The sequence below is a fragment of the Trachypithecus francoisi genome, unplaced genomic scaffold (genome assembly GCF_009764315.1).
Source record: "Trachypithecus francoisi isolate TF-2019V2 unplaced genomic scaffold, Tfra_2.0 Lachesis_group8, whole genome shotgun sequence".
Taxonomy (NCBI): Eukaryota; Metazoa; Chordata; class Mammalia; order Primates; family Cercopithecidae; genus Trachypithecus; species Trachypithecus francoisi.
In genome coordinates this window covers 34,033,417-34,052,586 of record NW_022681473.1, presented here as the reverse complement: position 1 = coordinate 34,052,586, position 19,170 = coordinate 34,033,417, and the positions used below count along the sequence as shown (strand labels likewise).

At 38.8% G+C, this 19,170-nt stretch overlaps 1 long non-coding RNA gene across 1 annotated transcript; it reads left to right on the top strand.

The window, feature by feature from the left end:
- Positions 1 to 17,153: 17,153 nt before the first annotated feature.
- LOC117080134 lies at positions 17,154 to 18,762 on the top strand. The gene is made up of 3 exons (XR_004435730.1): positions 17,154 to 17,216; positions 18,351 to 18,432; positions 18,546 to 18,762. It is a non-coding gene; the product is annotated as an uncharacterized LOC117080134 (long non-coding RNA).
- Positions 18,763 to 19,170: the final 408 nt, after the last annotated feature.

Sequence of the window (19,170 nt, the reverse complement as noted above, 5' to 3'; positions counted from 1 at the left end):
ATATATGGGTGGCAGCGCTAGGGGGAAGAGATCTAATTTCTCAATCAAAGGGAGAGACATCCAATTATCAAGGTAAAGGATACTTTGCCATTTGGTATAAACGCTGAGAAAAGGTGTCCCTCCCAGATGATGGTACAGGTTTCCTGTTTGTGGAACTAGGCTCAAGCTGTCTGTATGCTACTAATTACTACATTTTATTCCATTTCCTCATTTCAAAGACTCTTTGTCAAAGTCTTTTAGAAGAGTTTTGCTTGGCTAGCCACTCTTTAAGATACAAAATGAGGAACATGTCTCCCTCCAAGAAAAGTAAAATAATAAAAACCTACTGTGTGCTAGCTTTTGTATGAATCGTGTCCTTAAGCCTATAAAGACAAAAGGAGAAAGAATTGTCTGAGAATCCCAGAGCTAAAAACACATCTGCCTGGTCACACAGCTAGAAAGTGGCAGGGTTACGTTTTTAATAAAGTCTATCTGACCCTAAAGCTAATGATATTTTGAATACAATAGGCATACCACATAGTAACATATGTAGGTGTACACCCTATTGTAATATACTATTGTCGCAGACATTTGATCTTTGTATGCCTGTCTCGTATTCGATCATACTCCTCCCCAATTTCCTTTTGGGTGGAAGTCCTCTTTGAATGTCGGTTTAATGGTAAGGCAGTTCTTATTACCTCCCACTATAGAAGTCTAGGAGATCATATTCCTTTTCAGCCCACCTGGGACAACTGGGAAACAGTGACCAAGGTGCCATTGTGATTCTTATTCTCAGAACTTTGGCTCTTTGGTGACTCAGTCAGAGGGAATGTTCAGAGGTTGTGTGCATCACAGCAGTAGGTGTGGCTTGGGGACCAGACATTTCCTTCGATAAGACATAGTTTCCTCTCCAGCCCCCAGAGTCATTTCATGATGGTGTATTTTCTATGCTAGGTCCTCCAGCCTCCCATTGATTCTGTGACTTGCTCTTCCTTCCAATAAATCCTCTTTTGCTAAGTAGCCAGCCTTGGTTTCTAAGGTTTCCAACCAAGAGTCTCAAGAGATATGAGTTTTTTTAGACTCAGTAACAGGCCAGAAAATAACCAAGAACCTTTACATGGCACTGAAATCTATAACATAGTTTCAAGGGACCCTCTGCAAATTATTTCTGGGATATTAACAGCAATATATCCATTCAGATCAATAAGAAGTAGACAAATTATTAGAGCCAAGTATGGTGTTAGTGATTACCTTCACACTTTAACCCATCATATTAGGGCTGTCCCCCTTGACCACTTAGAATTTTACAACTTTACAGAACCCCGGTGATCATCTAGACTAACACCCTCATTTCCCTTTTATGAGGCCACTCCCTCATCAGCCATAAGAAGGGTATCACATTCTCTTTACCCTTTGGACTTCAATATTCACAGTGTCACTTCCAAGGCTTCCATATCCCTTTTGAACATTAGCCCAAAGTTATTAAGCTTAATGCACAGTTGCTTAATGCATAGAGAATGACAAAAGGGTCACAGAGGGAAATCTATGCTTCTCATTTATTTTGTTTTGTGAGACTTTACTTTCAAGTGGCCTTTCCTGCTAAGTCTGAGGAATTTTATTTAAAAATAATAATGAAAGGAGGTGAGGAATATGTCATCAGGAAAAAAAAGCTGAAATAAAATCTGCAAATCATTTAAATGATTTAGAATGGCAAAAGATAACTAACTGAAAAACAGAGAAAACAGCAACAGTTCATAATTCTACCTGGCAGCCTAAGGCAGCCTGAAGTATGGGTCTGACAAGCTGTCACAGAGGCTGATACTCTTGGGAATGCCTTATTAGGAGTTTACTATGAAATGATTATATGCTCCAGTTAAACAGTCTGCATGTGTCCGCAGACTGCGATGGCGGGCGCACACTTAGGAGCCAGGCATGCTGGGAACGGGAGAGCCAAAGTTTCTGTTGGCAACAGCGAAAGCGCTGGGACTGACCAGGAGAGGCTGGTTGAGATTTGGCAGCTGGTACTCATAAAAGCAGTTGTACAGCTTGAAACATAGTGTCCAAAGGATATTGTAAGCTTAGAAGCAGCGAGGGAACTGTTTGAGGGAGGCCAGAGTTGAAACTTTCAGGAAGTTGTAACTGCCAGGGAAGACAGAATTCTTCCTTGGATCTTGAGATTGTAGAGCATGTAGAAAGAGTCCACTCTCAGGCCGAGGGTCTAAGAAGGAGTTAGCAGGCTATCAGGGACCCAGACAGATGAGATCCAAGTCAGAGTTTTTGTCCTAGAGACAGATGGGGTGCTAAGGACTGTAGGCCACTGGATTCAAAGTCCATCTTGGCCACTGATTAGGTGACTGGCTTTGGTACTATTTAATCCTTTTGAACATGAGTGTCCTCATCTGTAAAGTGGTAATAACAGCAGTACTTACCTCATAGGGTTGTTATGAGGATTAAATGAAAGAAGCATTTAAGATACCGAGCTCATAGTGTTTAAGAAATGTTAGCTATTGTATTAGTGGGGAAGACTATGGAAAGGGGTATAATTGTAGGTCCTTAAGTCTATAGTCTTGGAGGAGGAAACGTTATAACTCAGAGGCTTTAAAGACTTCTTGCGTTATCCCTGCTATGACAGCTAATGAGCTTGATTGACCATATAATCTGATTCTAAAGCCTCAGGCTGTATATACTTCCTGCTCTACTTCTAATTAACCTAGACACTGGGAAAAATCTGAGGCTGCTGCTCAGGTCTGTCAGGGAAAGGAGACAGACAAGTCAAAAGCAAACCCCAAGTCAGGGCTCTATGTTGTGCCACTATCATTTTTGTCTTTGGAGATAAAGGTAGCTTTGATCTGATTGTTTCAAATAGATAATCACACAAATACCTCACTTGCCACAATTAGTTCTAACATTTTATTTTTGCATTGTAATTCACATCTAATTTTAATACATGATCATGTTAGACAAATAAATGTCATCTTCCCCACCAATGTGATACTGGTGGGCAATGGGTTAAAATTTCTCATCTGATTTGTTGACTGAGCTAGGTGAACTTGATCAGGCAATTTGTTAGGAGAGCTGAAATATAGTCAGGAACACTCTCTTGGCTTAGAGTTTGCATTTGTTTTTTCTTTTATCTTTTCCCTAGTCATAAATCTTGAATGGGAAAGAAAGTGAAAAGGGAATGAGGGAAAGAAAAAAAAAAGCATCATGCAGAGGGATGTCTCACTGCCCACGCATCCATCCTCTGAGCTGGGCAGCAGAGATTACAAATCAATCATACTGTGCAAATCAAAAGTCTCTCACAGATTCCACAAAGGAAACCATTTCAGAAACTTATTCTTAGAGTTCTGTTTTCCCCAAACACAGTCGGTCCAGCATGAATGGGCTCTACTGAGAGTAACATGGCATTCTGGTTTGGGAATCAGTAAGACACGACGGAAAGTATGGCAATTTCCATTTATGGTGTTAGATGAAAATGACGGAGCCGGGAGTCAGAATCCTGTAGAATCCTTAGTCTACCTGACTTGCTGTCACTCTGAGCCTCAGCAGCATGATACATAAAGTGAAAGAGTCAGCATGGACAGCAAATGGTCTCTGAATCCTTTCAGGCTATTATTTCACCTGATTTGTATATTATTTTACCTGATTTTTCTATGTTTCCCATTTAAAGTAGGTGTGTCCTTTAATTAAGGTCTAAACAGTATATAGTTGGATTTAATTCTGTTTAGTATGACTATTTTGATTTTTAAGTTGTAGTATTTAAAACACATATGATTCTTGGGTTTATCTTTATTTATTGACTGTTTGTCTCACTTGTTATTTTCTTTCTCCTCTTCTTTCTTAACTTCTTTTGGGTAAACCCAATGTTTGCAATCTATATCTTGAAGCAGGCTAGTTAAAGTTTAGTTAGGTAGAGCCTTGTTAGTTATACATTCTTTCAGTAACATACAGCCTTGATTTACATAAAAATGAATATTTTTAGCCATTCACAGATAATACAAGGACTTGGAATACTTTATCTCCATTTACTCATTTTGGGCTTTTCTGTTATTGTTGTTATGTATTTTAATTCTGTGCATCTTAAGCCCCCTAAAGACCTACTTATTGTTTTGTATGTTCAATACTCATTTATATTTATCTAACTATTTAACGTTTACTTAGTTCTTCATTCCTTCTTGTATTTTCATGGCTCTTTTATGGATCATTTTCCATCTGTCCATTAGTGTTTCTTTCAGTCTCCTAATGTTGAGTTCACTCAGTTTTTTTCTGTCCAAAAACATCATTATTTGACCTTCAGTGTTTAAAAATAGTTTTACCAAATATAAGATTGCGTTAACATTTTTCTTTTAGTTTTGTTTTAGAAAAACATCTTTAAAGATGTTTTTCCATTGTCTTCTGACTTCCATCATTCCTGTCGAGAAGGCAACTGTAAATTTTAATGTTTCTATTTTAAAGGCAATACATTAAAAAATCTCTGGCTGCTTTTTTGTTTTCTTATTTGTTTTCTTTCAGAAATGTTATTATTCTGAGCTTAGGTGAGGAGATTTGTTTTGCTTTGGTTTGGTTTATATTTTTTGTTTCTTTGTTTGTTTGGTTGTGTTTTTGGCCTGTGTGCTCTATTGAAGTTCATAGGGATTCTTGTGGCTGATATATTTGTCAGTCTTGGGAAACTTTTACTATTATCCTTTCAAATTTTTTTTACATTTTATTTTTCTCTGAGCTCTTCACCATGTCCCATATGTCTCTATGATCTTACCTATTCCGTATCATTTTAGCTCTCTGTGCTTTGGCCTGGATATTTTCTACCAATTTATATTCCAATTTAGTAACCAACTTTTCTGCTATGTCTGATTTGCTGGTAAACCCATCTATTGAGTCTTAATTTCAAGTTCCAGCTATTATGGCTTAATTCTATAACTTCTATTTTGTTTTCAAAATAAATGCCAGGTATTTAGTGAAATTCTCCATATTAACACCTGTTTTCTTGAATGTATTAAGTCCAATTACATTAAAGTCTATCCCTAATAACACTAAGAAATGTGTCATCTGCAGGTCTGCTTCTGTTGTCATTTTTTTCTCTTGGTTCTGTTTCTTGACATACCTGGATATATTTTTTACTAATAGCCAGATATTGCTAATAATAAGTATTAGAGGCACTCAATAATGCTATCTTATCCTACACAGAGTTGATATTATCCTTCGGTAAGCAAATAGAATGGTAGCAGGCTCCTTTAAGCCAAATGGGAACTGAGCTAATTCAAAGATGGATTGCAGTTTTCCAAAATTCTGTATCTGGTTTGTCCATGCTCCTAGATTGTCATCCTCAGTGTTTTTCAATCAATAATCTGATGTATCTAGTAGGGCCCCTCCCTATAGTGTGTCCCAAGTACTCAAGTGTCACTTTTTTTTGTCTTCCCAGAACCAAGAGAAAGTAGAAAAATTTGCTTTATTATATGATTCTTATTCTCCTTTTCTGTAGAATCAGCAAATTTCTTAAGGGAAAACAGGCAGAGAGCTGGGCTTACTTCTTTCTTCTAATGAGAATCTTGCCTCCACCGTCCCCACCCATCACCAAATTCTGGCTATCATGGCAGTTCCAAACTCTAATTTTTGGTTCTGTAGCCCTGTGAGATTGCCAGATTTTCCACTGACTTCTCTGCCTTTTAACAGAAGCTATATGTTCTGGCCCTCTGAGTGAATTCTTGGCTCCCCATTCAAAAATCAACAAATGCCCTGAAGTAAAAAGTGGTTATAAAATCTCTCTGTGATTTCCTTCTCACTGGCATCTTAACATTTTGAGTATTATTTTCATCAGCAGTTTTTTGATGGGGTCCTCTTCTTCTTTAAAAAAATTTATCTGATTTTTATGGTCATTCTCAGAAAGTATATTAGTGTGTTACTGTGGTGGTAACACACGGCTGTAAATTCTTTTTGATCCCACTCCTTTTAAGAGGTGAGATCTTTGACCCCTATCCTTAAGTTTGGGCAGACTTAGAACTACTTCAACTAATGGATTACAGCAGAATTCATAAATGGCCATTCAACATCTGCTTTATGCTGCTGGAACACTTGCTCTTAAAGCCATGAAACATCATCTTAAAAGTCTACTTGGAGACTGCCATACTGAATTGACCACAGAGGTGGTCTTGTGAACAGTCCAATCTGAGCCTGTTCTTTAGAGATCCCTTCCAAATTCCATATATACAAGAGAAGAAGCATCATGGAAGTCAATCCTTCAGCCTCACCTCTTCTTGCTCTCTAGCTGTTTGCGCAATCCTAGCTGAGGCTCAAGAAGACATCAAGGAGTAGAGAAGAGCCATTTCCACCGTGTCTTTTCTGAGTTCCTGATCCACAGAGTTTATAGGCATTATAAAATGGTTGCTTTTTTATGTCACTAAGATTTGGGGTGATTTGTGATACAACAGATAAATGAAATAGCCCTAGATATTCCAACAGAGCTAGACACAGAAGTCACATATAATTTACTTGTTTTTTTTCATTGTAAGAGAAATTATAAACCAAACTTGGAGAAAAGAATGAAACAAGATTGGGATTGTAAATAGAAGCAGAAAATATTTTATAGTCATGTCTGGTTTAACCTGAGAAATTAGAAAAAAATTGATTTTTTTTCTTTTTGCATGCCATCCTCTTTGACGTACTAATTTTCCCACTGCTTCCATCTCAGATTAGTACATCATCAAGACTTATACTCTTTGTGGATCACACAGGTCTCTAACTTCCCGTCCCTTCATTTCACTATATGGTCTAGTGAAAATATACCACCTTTGCTCCCATTGCTTCAGAACTGCACTCTCTGCTTGCCAGCTGTTAAACCAACCATGAATTAGAGGAATCTATGAATTATGGAAACTTCAGTTGAAATAAACATGATCTAGTCTAACTGCCAACCCTAAGCAGATATTCCCATCCCTGAGAGGTTGTTACCTAGCTCACGCCAAGTAATATATTTCTTTCAGCAAATTTGAATTAGGGAATTTCAAGAAAATGAAAACCAAATAGCAAAGGATGTCACAAGAGTGATTCAGTAATATCTACCATAAAAAAGGTGTTGGAAAATAAAGAAGAATAAAACACAGTCATTGGCCTCAGGAGCATAACAGTTTATCAGGAAATAAACATACCACTAACTATCCTATAATGTTATATGAGATTAAAATGCACCAAAAACAATGCATTGAAAAGGAGGAAATTATTCTAGTTAAGTATATGGGGATATTCTGGAAAGTCCCACAGATGAAATGACATCTCAGCTGTGCTTTTTCCTCAGTTGATGTAGTTTCCAGGTTCTTCCACATTCTGATTGCCACCCTTCATCTGGACACTATCTAGTTTTTCAGTCTCTTTGGAAACATAATTCCCCTAATACTATTCAAATAGTCTACAGGTCAAGGGATGGTCACACCCCTTGACCTGAATGTGATACCTCTGTTTGTGAAACCTGAGATTTCATCAGCATTTTTATCAGCAAGATCATATTATTGGGTCCATATACAGCTTAACGTGTATTAAAATCTCCAGAATTGTTTCCACATGAATTATTTTGAAATCAGGTTTTTATGCTGTTCATATTTTGAATCTGCATTCTCAAGACTTTATATTAATTCTTCATGTGAATCCAGGGTTTCAGCCTCTAGAGATTTTGTTGGTGAGGGAGGAGACAGCATGGGAAGGTCTGATCTCAGATTCTAACAAATGAGCTAGCTTTTCTAGGTCTGTGTCAGCTACAAATTTAATGAGCAAACCTTGTGCATCTTTCTCCAAGGTGGTGATTAAAAATGTTGACCAAGACAGAATCATGTAATCCGGGCTTGGACAATCGTATATTAATGCATTTCTCCTATTAAGTGACTTATTTGCATTTTAACAGTGGCCTTCTGGAGAACAGATACCTTTACCCAAATAAATGATGAAGATGATAGGAATATTAGGCATCCTAGAAGTCCACTTTGGGAGATCATTATTAGATGTGGGGTCCTTCTATGCTTCCCAAATCAGACTATCTGGGATGCCTTCTATTTCTTCTATTTTGAGGCCTCTCCTTCATTCTTAAACTTTCCTGCACACTGGAATCACCTGGAGCGGTTTTAAATATACAGATACCTGGGCCCCACTGCCAGAGTGGGGCCGCCTACATTTTGGGAGTTTGTGAAGCTACCCAGGTGATTCTAATGTTCAGTCAAAGTAGAAAGCCCCTGCTTTTGTAGAAAGTCATCAACTGCAGAAGAAAGAGCATAAGGTTAGAGGTCCAAGTGAGCTAGACCCCCAGCTCTTCATGTAATAGTTTTGTGATTTGGACAAATTGCTTAATCTCTGAGCTTCTGCTTTCTTATCTGAAAATTAGGGCTAATAATGATCTACAATGTGAGGTTTGGGGAGGGGTTTAAAACAGATCATGTACATTATCTCTCTGTTCATAGCAGGCAAATAGTGACTGTTATCCCTTTCCTCTGTTTTTCCAAAAGTCCGCTAAGTTGATCTATAGAAAAAGGTCAGCAATAGCTGAAGGGCAGATTTGACACATGAGCTCTCATCTCTAGTGTTCCTTCCAGGATCAGATAACCTCACCTTTGATGACCTGTGGCTGAACTTTTCTGTCTCACAGAATGATTTACACATCATTTAAATGCACAAATGTAGCTTTAGCTGGGAAATAAAACATATATTTAACTTTAAATTGCCAAATAGAAAAGAAATGTTTCATTTTCCAACTGTGGCCACAGAAGAATGTGCAACTGCTCAAGTTTCATCAATAAGCCTTTCAAATGTTTTCCTGTATTCTCAGTTTCACATGTAAGACAACTTTTCATTAATACAGGACTTTTTTGAGGTGGAACTCAGCAAGAAAAATAAATACTAGATAATTTTTTTAGCTATTCTTTTTGGAAAATCCTAACTAAAATACTAGCTAGGTAAAATGAAAGTTTTTAGCATCTGAACTATTAAATGATCATTTAAAAAAACTTCTTAATTGGAATGAGGTACAGTACATGTAATAAAAATTCATGTGTTGTTTTCCAAATGTGAAAATATATGCCAAGAAATCAGAGTACAGCATTGAAATATCACTAAAATTTTAATGTCATGCAAGACTATTGTTCCATTTTCATTCTGCTTCCGGCCCAAAGATGCAACAGTAATTTTTAAAATAATGTGAACAAACAAACTTGAGTTTATCACATCTCCTTTCCAGTCTTCTCTCCATGCTTCCCATCTCATTTATTCTAAAACATTTCTTGAGATGCTAGTGTTCATTAGGCATTATGAATATTAAGACAAATGAGGTAAGTGATCCCAGACTTTGAGGAACTCACAATCTAGTGTAAAAAATAATTTAAACCCAACATAGTTAATGACAACTGAATAAAGCGTGTGGTCTAGTTAGTAGTATTGTACCAAAGTGAGTTTTCTAGTTTTGATTTTTTATCATAGTCATGTAAGATGTCAACATTAGAGGAAGCTGAAAGAAGGGTACACGATACTACTTATGTAACTTTTGGTATAATTATAATTGTTTAAAAGTAATAAAGTTTTAAAAAATCTAATACAGTAGATTTTTTTTTTTTTTTTTGAGACGGAGTCTGGCTCTGTTGCCCAGGCTGGAGTGCAGTGGCGGGATCTCGGCTCACTGCAAGCTCCGCCTCCCAGGTTCACGCCATTCTCCTGCCTCAGCCTCTCAAGCAGCTGGGACTACAGGCGCCTGCCACCATGCCCAGCTAATTTTTTTTTTTTTTTTGTATTTTTAGTAGAGATGGGGTTTCACCGTGTTAGCCAGGATGGTGTCGATCTCCTGACCTCGTGATCCGCCTGCCTTGGCCTCCCAAAGTGCTGGCATTACAGGCGTGAGCCACCGTGCCCAGCCCTAATAGAGTAGATTTTTGAATAATGTCCTATTAATGTAGGACAGATGTTTCAAGAAAACTGAATAAAGAGACATGGTCCTGTTTGAGGGAATAAGGGAGGGCTTTGCAGAGGAAATGGCATAAAATCTGGTTCTGAAGAGGCAATTCAAAATGTCTGTGGTGTTTTAGTTGTCTGTGACTTCTGTAACAAGTTTCTACAATCTTGGTGGCTTAAAATAATACAAATTTATTCAGTTACAGTTCTGGAGGCCAGAGGTTCAAACATTAGTTTTACTGGGCTTGAGTCAAGGCATCAGTAGGACTGGTTCCTTCTGGATGTTCTAGGGGAGAAACAGTTTCCTTGCCTTTTCCAGCTTCTGGAGGCTTTCCACATTCCTCACCTTGTGACCCCTTCTTCCAATCACTCCAGCCTCTTGTTTCCATTATCACATTTCCTACCTCTTCTTTTGTAGTCAAATCTCCCTCTGCCTCCTTCTTATAAAGACTCCTATGATTACATTTAGGGCCCACCTGGATCATCTAGGATGTTTTCTCCTTCTTAAGATCCTTAACTCAGCTGGGCACAGTGGCACACACCTGTAATCCCAGCACTTTGGGAGGCCGAGGCAGGTGGATCACCTGAGGTCGGGAGATTGAGACCAGCCTGACCAACATGGAGAAACCCCATCTCTACTAAAAATACAAAATTAGCCAGGCTTGGTGGCGCATGCCTGTAATCCCAGGTACTTGGGAGGCTGAGGCAGGAGAATCACTTGAACCTGGGAGGCAGAGGTTGTGATGAGCCAAGATTATGCCATTGCACTCCAGCCTGGGCAACAAGAGCAAAACTCTGTCTCAAAAAAAAAAAAAAAAGAAAAAAGAAAAAAAAAAAAAAAAAAAAAAACCCTTAACTTATTCACAACTGCAAAGTCCCTTTTGCTATCTAAGTTAACACTCATAGGTTCTGATAATCAGGACCTGGATATCTTGGGGGGTGCCTATTTAGCCTAACATATCTGCAAGGGCAGTATTCCCTGAGGTTTCCAGTTGTGAAAAACAACTTGCATAATTGAGGGATGGTGAATCATTGGTCATATCTGGGTTACTGGGAAGGGAAGTAATGGGATATACAGTTAGCAAGAACAATATATCACAGACTGGGTGGATTAAACAGCAGAGGTATATTTCTCACAGTTCTGGAGTCTAGATGTCCAAGATCAAGCTGTTTGCAGGTTTGTTTCTCCACAAGCCTCGCTCCTGGGCTTGCATATTTCTGTCTTCTCTCCATGTCTTCGCATGGCTCTTTCTTGGTATATGCACAGCCCTGGCGTCTTTGCCTTCTTATATGGACACCAGTCATATCAGATGAGGGCCCACCCATATGACTTCAGTCAACCCTATCTCAACAGTCACATTCTGAGATCCCAGGGGTTAGAATTTCCAACATACGTATTTGAAGGAGACACAATTCAGTCCCTAATAATTGGGATTAAGTTTTGAGTAACTTTGTGACCTGGCTAATGGCCTTGATCTTGAAAGTTATAGTAAGCCAAAGGAGGCTTTTAAGGACTGGAGCAACAAAATCAGATTGTTAGTTTTTTATATCAATAACTGAAAAGGGAAACAAGGAAGTAGTAACTTGCAGCAAGGACAACAGGTAGAAGCCGGGTACAGTACCCAGGCAGGACATATAAAAGGAAAGGTGGGGCCAAGCATGGTGGTTCACACCTGTAATCCCAGCACTTTGAGAGGCCAACGTAGGCGGATCTCTTGAGGTCAGGAGTTCAAGACCAGCCTGGCCAACATGGTGAAATTCTGTCTCTACTAAAAATACAAAAATTAGTCGGGCATGGTGGCGGGTGCCCGTAATCCCAGCTACTGGGAGGCTGAGGCACAAGAGTCACTTAAACCCGGGAGATGGAGGTTGCAGTGAGCTGACATCGTGCCACTATACTCCAGCCTGGGCAACAGAGTGAGACTCCATCCCCTAAAAAAAAAAAAGAATAAAGAAAAAAAGGAAGGTGATGTTTGCACAATCCTTAGACAAGGGTAATAGATATAGCAGAATTTTGCCTGTTTTCTCCCACCACAAACTCATGGAATCTTGAATAAAATATTATAACAAACTACTCTTTTTGCCACATGGCTGAATTTAAAACAAATGCCCAGATGCCAGAACTGAAGCAGGAAATCAGAGCCGAAATGATGAGAAGGGACTGCTGGCACCGTGTGGCTATCAGACCAGATATTGGACCTATGGTCTGGGAGTGGGTATTTTAAAGCCACATGAGGAATAGAACCACACCTAGGGGCCCAAGGACCTCAAAGATCTGCCCAGCCTATAAAAAGGGGACTCGAAAAACTCTGACCTCTTATTCAGGCCACAAGGAAGCCTGCTGACTGTCCCAAAATGTAGATGGGGTGGGGATGGAGGTGGTGCACAGTAATCTTTAAGAAGTGAAATCACTATCTTTACTTGAAAATACCTTTTTAAAATCTAAATTTGAGTCAAGGAAACCTCAAACTGAGGGATTTAACTAAAAAATTGCTCTAGGACTGTCTATACCCCTATACCGCTATACCAAAAGGACTAAGAAATGGAAATAAAGAGAGAAGAAATAAGAAAATTGGATGACCAAGTAACATCTGAATAATAGGAGAGTAAGAAGAGAGAATGGAGGAAAATCTATCCTCAAAGAAATAAATCAAGACATTTTCCCCAATCCAAAGAGCATGAGTTTCCAGATTGAAGGAGTCCACCCTGTGCCCAGAATAATAAATTTCAAACACTAGAGACCAAAATAAAAATAATTTTTTGCAAGTTTTCAGAAAGAAAACAACAGAACCCATACATATAACCAGAATGGGTTTAGAGAGAGACTATGTGCGTGTGTGCGTGTATATATATACACGTGTGTCAAAGAGAATCCTCATTTTCCAAAATTCAAAGTCAATAAATAATGCCTAAAACAGTGAAGAAGTGGCCATGTATGCGTATTGCTTAGAAATGTAGAGTAAAATACCAAAAGCGAAGCAAACAAACTCATCGGAAAGTATGGAAAGGGTTTGCACTGGGGTCTGGATGAGGATTAGTGTTATTTTTCTTCACTGCTATTTCTAGACCCTAGTGCCTTCCTTCACCCTCAAAACCCCTGGCCCCTTTGAGGCAGATGACATTGAATTCCCATTTGTTCTCTCCTCTTTTGCAATCGCCTGTCACCCGGTCACTTCTTTCAACCTCTGAAGTTTTAGCACTGGCTCACTGTCTTTCCCTGCACTGTTCTCCTGCCATTATTCCTGAGAATCTCGATGTTCACACCCTGCCCATCATTACCCTGACGTCATTGCTTCCTACATACTTTGAGTCTATACCTCCCTCCCCCACCTTCCATGGTCTGACCCTAGGACTTTCCAAAAGTCTTGATGCCAAATACCTCACACTCTAAACTTCAAAATCTTAATGAAGAAATACTCGCTTTCATGTTCCAGATTACCTACTCTACCAAACCCACTTCAGTCTATCCACATTTACTACCTATCACCCTCTCTGGTCTGTCATTCCTCCTCATCCAGTTTAGATCCACGATTGATGATCATACAATTTTCTGTATATCCTCAATTGCCTTGTCTGTCTCTCCTTCCATCATATTCTACTGGCAAACCCCAAAACCTATTTAAAATTTATTGCTATATTTCATCAGTTAAATAGAGCTATAGACAAAACAAAACAACACAACACAAATCCATATAGACTGGTTTCATTTAAAATTTATGTTTATAATCTCAAGAAAATCTTCAGCACAGCCTAGAAATTCTGCATATTTCATTACTCAACTTGCTTGTCTGTTTTCTAAAATAATTATCTCAACTTGTCCTCTACTTTCCAAACTCCAAAATAATTGTCTTTCCTTTCACTTTCAACTAATGGTGGGTCTTTTTTAGTTTACTCAAGTAAAAAACAAAAACAAAAAAACAATCAAAAGAGACAGGTTTAGTTCAAATTCCAGTTTTGCTACTCGCTACCTGAGTGAATTTTGTGAGCCAGTTATTTATTTTCTCTGGGGCTCAGTTTCCTCATCTCTACAAGGGATAGATAACAGCGATAGTGTCCAGTTATGAATGACACATAGTTTCTGTTAATGTAATGTTCACTTAACGAGGGAAACCGAAAACTACTATCTCCTTTCCACTATCAAATCTTCTGTCCTACCCAGGTATTTGAATATATTTGTGAACTCTGCCTTCCCTTCTTGTGTATACAGTTGTTTCAGGACCCCCACGAATTCCAAAATCTGAGGATGCTCAAGTTCCTGACATAAAATGGCATAGTATTTGCATAGAACCAATGCATATCCTCCATATACTTTAAATCATCTCTAGATTATTTACTTTAAATCATCTCTAGATTATTTAAAATATAATACAATATAAATTCTATGTAAACAATTGTTGCACCATATTGTTTTTAATTTGCATTATTTATATTTTTCTTGTTGTATTGTTATTTTTTATTGTTCTACCCCCATATTTTTTTGATCTGTGGTTGGTTGAATCCACGAATGTGGAACCCACAGATACGGAGGGTCGACTGTATGTCCTTAACCCCCGCCTCCCTTTCTGGAACAGTGGATGAACTGTTTTTCCTCTGTCTACTAAGTTACACCATCAGCATATAAACATTATGTATTATCTTCCATGTTAAAGGTCCTTCAGTGCTGTAATGGCTTAGCTCTTGATTCCTTTTGTAAGAAATCTCCATGAAAGAGCTGTTTACATTTGTTTTTCTTTTCCTGACCTCTGCCCACCTTTTGGGGTGAATTGGAATCTCACTCTGTCACCCAGGCTGGAGTACAGTGGCATAATCATAGCTCACTGCAGCCTTGAATTCCCAGGCAATCCTCACATCTCAGTCCCCGAAGTAGTTGGAACTACAGGCATGTACCATCACATCTGGCTAAGAGTTCTTATTTTTATTTTTAGAGATGGGGGTGGTCTCATGATGTTGCCCAGGCTGGTCTTGAACTCCTGGCCTCAAGCAAAACTCCTGCCTTAGCCTCCTGAGTCGATGGGATTACAGATGTGAGCCACCACACCTAGCATTTTCATCACTCTTTTGAACCCATTGCAATACCTCTTGTCAAAGTTCATCTTTCTAAACTCTCAAGTACTCTGGCCTTCTTCATTAAACATCTCAGAGACATTATTCTTCCAGGCTTCTAGACTTCATTTGGTGTCTTAGTCAGCTTGGGCTGCCAAAACAAACACCAACAAATGGGTGCTTACACAACAGAAATTTATTTTCTCACAGTTCTGAAGACTGGGAAGTCCAAGATCAAAGTGCTGGCCAATTCTTTTTCTGGTGGGGACTTTCTTTCTGGTGTAGAGATGACTGCATTTTTACTGTGTCCTCTCTTGATCTTTCCTCAGTGCATGTATGTGGAGCGAGAGAGCTCTTTCTTTTCCTTCTCTTCTAAAGCCACCTTCTAAAGTACTGTTAAGTAACATCCTCACCTTTATGATCTCACTTATTCCAAATTACCTCCTAAAAGCCCTGTCTCCAAATGCAGTCACACTGGGGATGAAGGCTTCAACATATGAATTTGTTGTGGGAGACTCAACTCAGTTCATATAACTTGACTTCCAGGATACCACACTTTCTTTATTCTTTCTCAGTATTGGAGTTTCTGCTCACACATCACCCCCTCAAAGAGGGTTTCCCTGACCACACCATTTACAGTGTCTTTCTTTGTGTGATGTCACTCTTGTTTTCTGATTTTTAGTAGAGCACTGGGTTTAGAAACTTGGATTTTGGAGCAGACTGCTTTGGTTTAAATTCAGACTCCATCATTCACAAACTTTGTGACCCTGACCAAGATAGTTAACTACCAGTGCCTTGGTGTCCTCATCTGTAAAATGGGGATCATGATAGTACACTCATCTAAGTTAAATAAGTTAAAATATGCAAAAAGCTAAGAATGTTGTCTGGTACAATTTAAGTTCTCAATAAATGTTAGCTATTACTTTTTGATTCATATTTGTCTATTTTCCTCATTAGAAAAAAATAAAAACTCCTAGAGGACAAGAACTTTCTGCCTTGCTGAAATACATGGTATCTCTAGTGCCTAGACCAATGCCTGATGTTCCATATATATTTGTTAAGAGAACAAAGGTATAAATGAGTGCTTTCTTGGAAGGATTTTAAAAAGCGTGGTTTACAGTGTCAAATGCTTCAGACAGCTTGGCAGATAAGGACATAAGCTGTTTGTCAATCAAAAGGTCATTGGTGATTTGAGCAGTAGTAATAGCCATAATTTACTGAGCCACCTTGCTAAGTGTGCTAATCTACACAATGGCCCTTCAAGGAAGCCATTATTATCGCCATTTTATAGATGGAGAGCATATCTGCAGCTCTTTGGGACAGAAGTAAGACTGAAAAGGATTGAGAGATGAATGGGAATTAAAGATATACAATCAACTCTATTATAACCAGCAGTTTGTTTAAATATGTTAACCTATAGGAGAAGAACTAAATTCAACTGGCCAGAGACATAATTTGCCAACCAATGTTAACAAAGAAACCAAGCATGAGTGAGTCAAGGGGAGTGGAGTGAGAAAATATAAAATAAATGAACGTTCTCAACTTTATACATATTTTTTCTCCTGGGTCATTTTAAATGCTACCTTGGTAATGATCTTCATTTAATTTATTCTTCAGATCCTCTGTGCTTGAAAATACAGAGATGATATGTTAAAAAAAAAAAAGTCACCATCTTTGTAAGAATATTACTGAATAAGAAAGATCTTTTTACAAATTAAACTGCTGAAGAGATTTCAACTGGGTTTGGAATCCAGATCAACTCAATCTCTGGCAGAATATTTTCAGGAAAAAAAACCAACCCTGGAACATTTGTGAATTACAGTTCTGTACCTCTGCAAAGATTTTTATGTTCTTCCATTGGTGGGTGAGGGGGCAGGGGGAAATTTTCTGGGTAGGCTTACAAAAACAAGCTTTTTAAGAGCTTCTGATGATTCTGAGCTACATTTCTGGACTGCGGTTTGGGTGTTTACATCGCTGTTTCTTGGATAATTAAAGAGGTAGGTGTATGTTTCAGAGAATCTACTCTTTTCTACCTTGCTTTATTTGGGTGGTGTGACCTTGACTCTTCTGTATATTCATCCTGCCTGTCACTTTTCGGAACTGAGTAAGGCAGCACCAGCAACATAAAGATGTAATAGTCATTTTGGATACAGAATATTTAAAAGTTTTGTCTTTTATTTTAAATGAGAGGCTCAAATATCATTGTTTATTTTCAGGGCAGCAAAGGACCATGAGCAAGTCTCCAATGGTGAAGATCAACCCCGGTCATGTAAAAATAAGTATGTATTCATCAATGTATACATTTCTTTATCTGTGTTAGTTTTCCCAAGCTATGCCCCTCCTCAGCCCAGTCTCCCTGCTTCTGCTTTTTATTAGCTCTTCATAATTCTTTTTTCTTACTCCTTAGTCTTAGCTCTTTTGCTGTCGATAAAGATGCCCAGTAGGGATTGGCAGGGGCCAATGAGTGGTTAGAAAATGTGATTTGCCAAAATGAGAATGATAATTTCATTATGCATATCTCACTTGGAGTATTGAAAATTAAAGCTGAAAAATAAAGCTAATCCCCAGTCTTTTTTTTTTTTTTTTAAAGCTTCTGTATTGCTGGGGTGACCTTTCTGTTCTGTCCTGTGCTAACATCACCATATGAATTTTAAGTTCTCCCCTGCCCCTGTGACTGTGTTAGGTTGATGGTTAAGCCAGGACTCTGCCCTGAAGCGCTGCACTGTTCTCAGCTCCAGGCAGCAAAGGGTTAACAGAGTCTCCAGTGCCTACCGAGTTGTAAAAGGAACTGCTGAAGCTGATCAATGACCACTGTTAAGACCTGGAAACCAATTATAAACCTGAAATTTGTGATGAACAAAGCCCTGAAACACTGGGATGAAAACTACTGAATTAGTCCAGTTCATTAAAATCATTAATAGTCATGAAATGAAAACCACCAGAGTCCAAAAAGGCTTAATGCTCTATCCATATTAATTAGATGGGAGCAAATCTGAACTGAAAAGCAGCACATGCTTTGTAGAATTAGCAATTGGTCTCTACAGACTACACAGATCTCTATTAAAATTCAGTTTAATTAAAATTGATCACGTTAAGAAACTGATGTGGTTAATTAACTGAATTCCTGGACTTCTTTTCATACGTTTTACAGACGCCTTGTACACTGTGTTTGTGGGTGACACTTCATGTTGCACAGAGCAAATCCGATTGCAAAGGTTAACTCTCTGTGTTCCTGGAGAGGATACAGACCACGGAGGAGGGGTGTGGGGGGGAGAGGCAGAAGAAACCCGGCTTTATGGAGAGTCAAACCCCAACAGGCTAAACTCGAGGAAACTCCTTTAGAAAATTTGTCCCATTCATGGTGGATAAATGAATGGGTATCTATCAGTGACAAAGAGGTTCTCTCTCCCAAGCTGCCACCTCTGGAGGAACTGAGTAATGTTGCCAAAGAATAAGAGTCACTCTAACGTCAAAAGGAGGACAGCAGGCAGTTGGGTAAGTGTGGCTAATTCTGTACCAGGATTGCTGAAGGCATCTTAGTTTTATTGCCTACATACCTCCTTGTTCTGTTTGGCTCAGAAGTCATTTTGTGTTTTTTCCATCTGCAGAATGGGATACTGACATTTCAAGATTTCACCAAGGCCTAAAATAACAGCAATAGTCCCTCTGCCTTGAGGCTGCTCTGCTGCTCCTGGCCAAGTCTACACCCCTTCCCAAGTCCACCAAGCATATTGCTGCTAACACAGCCTTCCCAAGACTGCAGCTTATGGTGTCACCGACCTGCTCAGGACTCTGTAATGACTATGCACTGTGTACAGGACAAATTCTTAACTCCATAGATTTAAATCCAGAGCTCTTCATCATCTAGCCCAACATACTTTTCCTTCCTTTGCCTCTTAGCTCCCTATGAGATGTACTTCTTTCTTTCAGCCACACTGGCCAATTTACAAACTTTGAGTCCCTTATTTGCTTTCCAGCCCGCACTCCTTTTTCCTCTTAGAAATTTATTTCAATCCAGCCCATTCTTAAGAATTCCACTGGAATTCCATCTCCATAAAGTACTTCTGTCATCAACCCTCACAAAAGATCTCTCCTTCCCCTGCCCTCTGGTAGCTGGTATGATCTCAACTGTCAATCGGCTCTTGTTCCCCAAAATCTGAAATAATTACTCACATGTACACATCAGTTCCTAAACATTTTAAGTTCTTATCAGGCAGAGGCCATATCTTACAT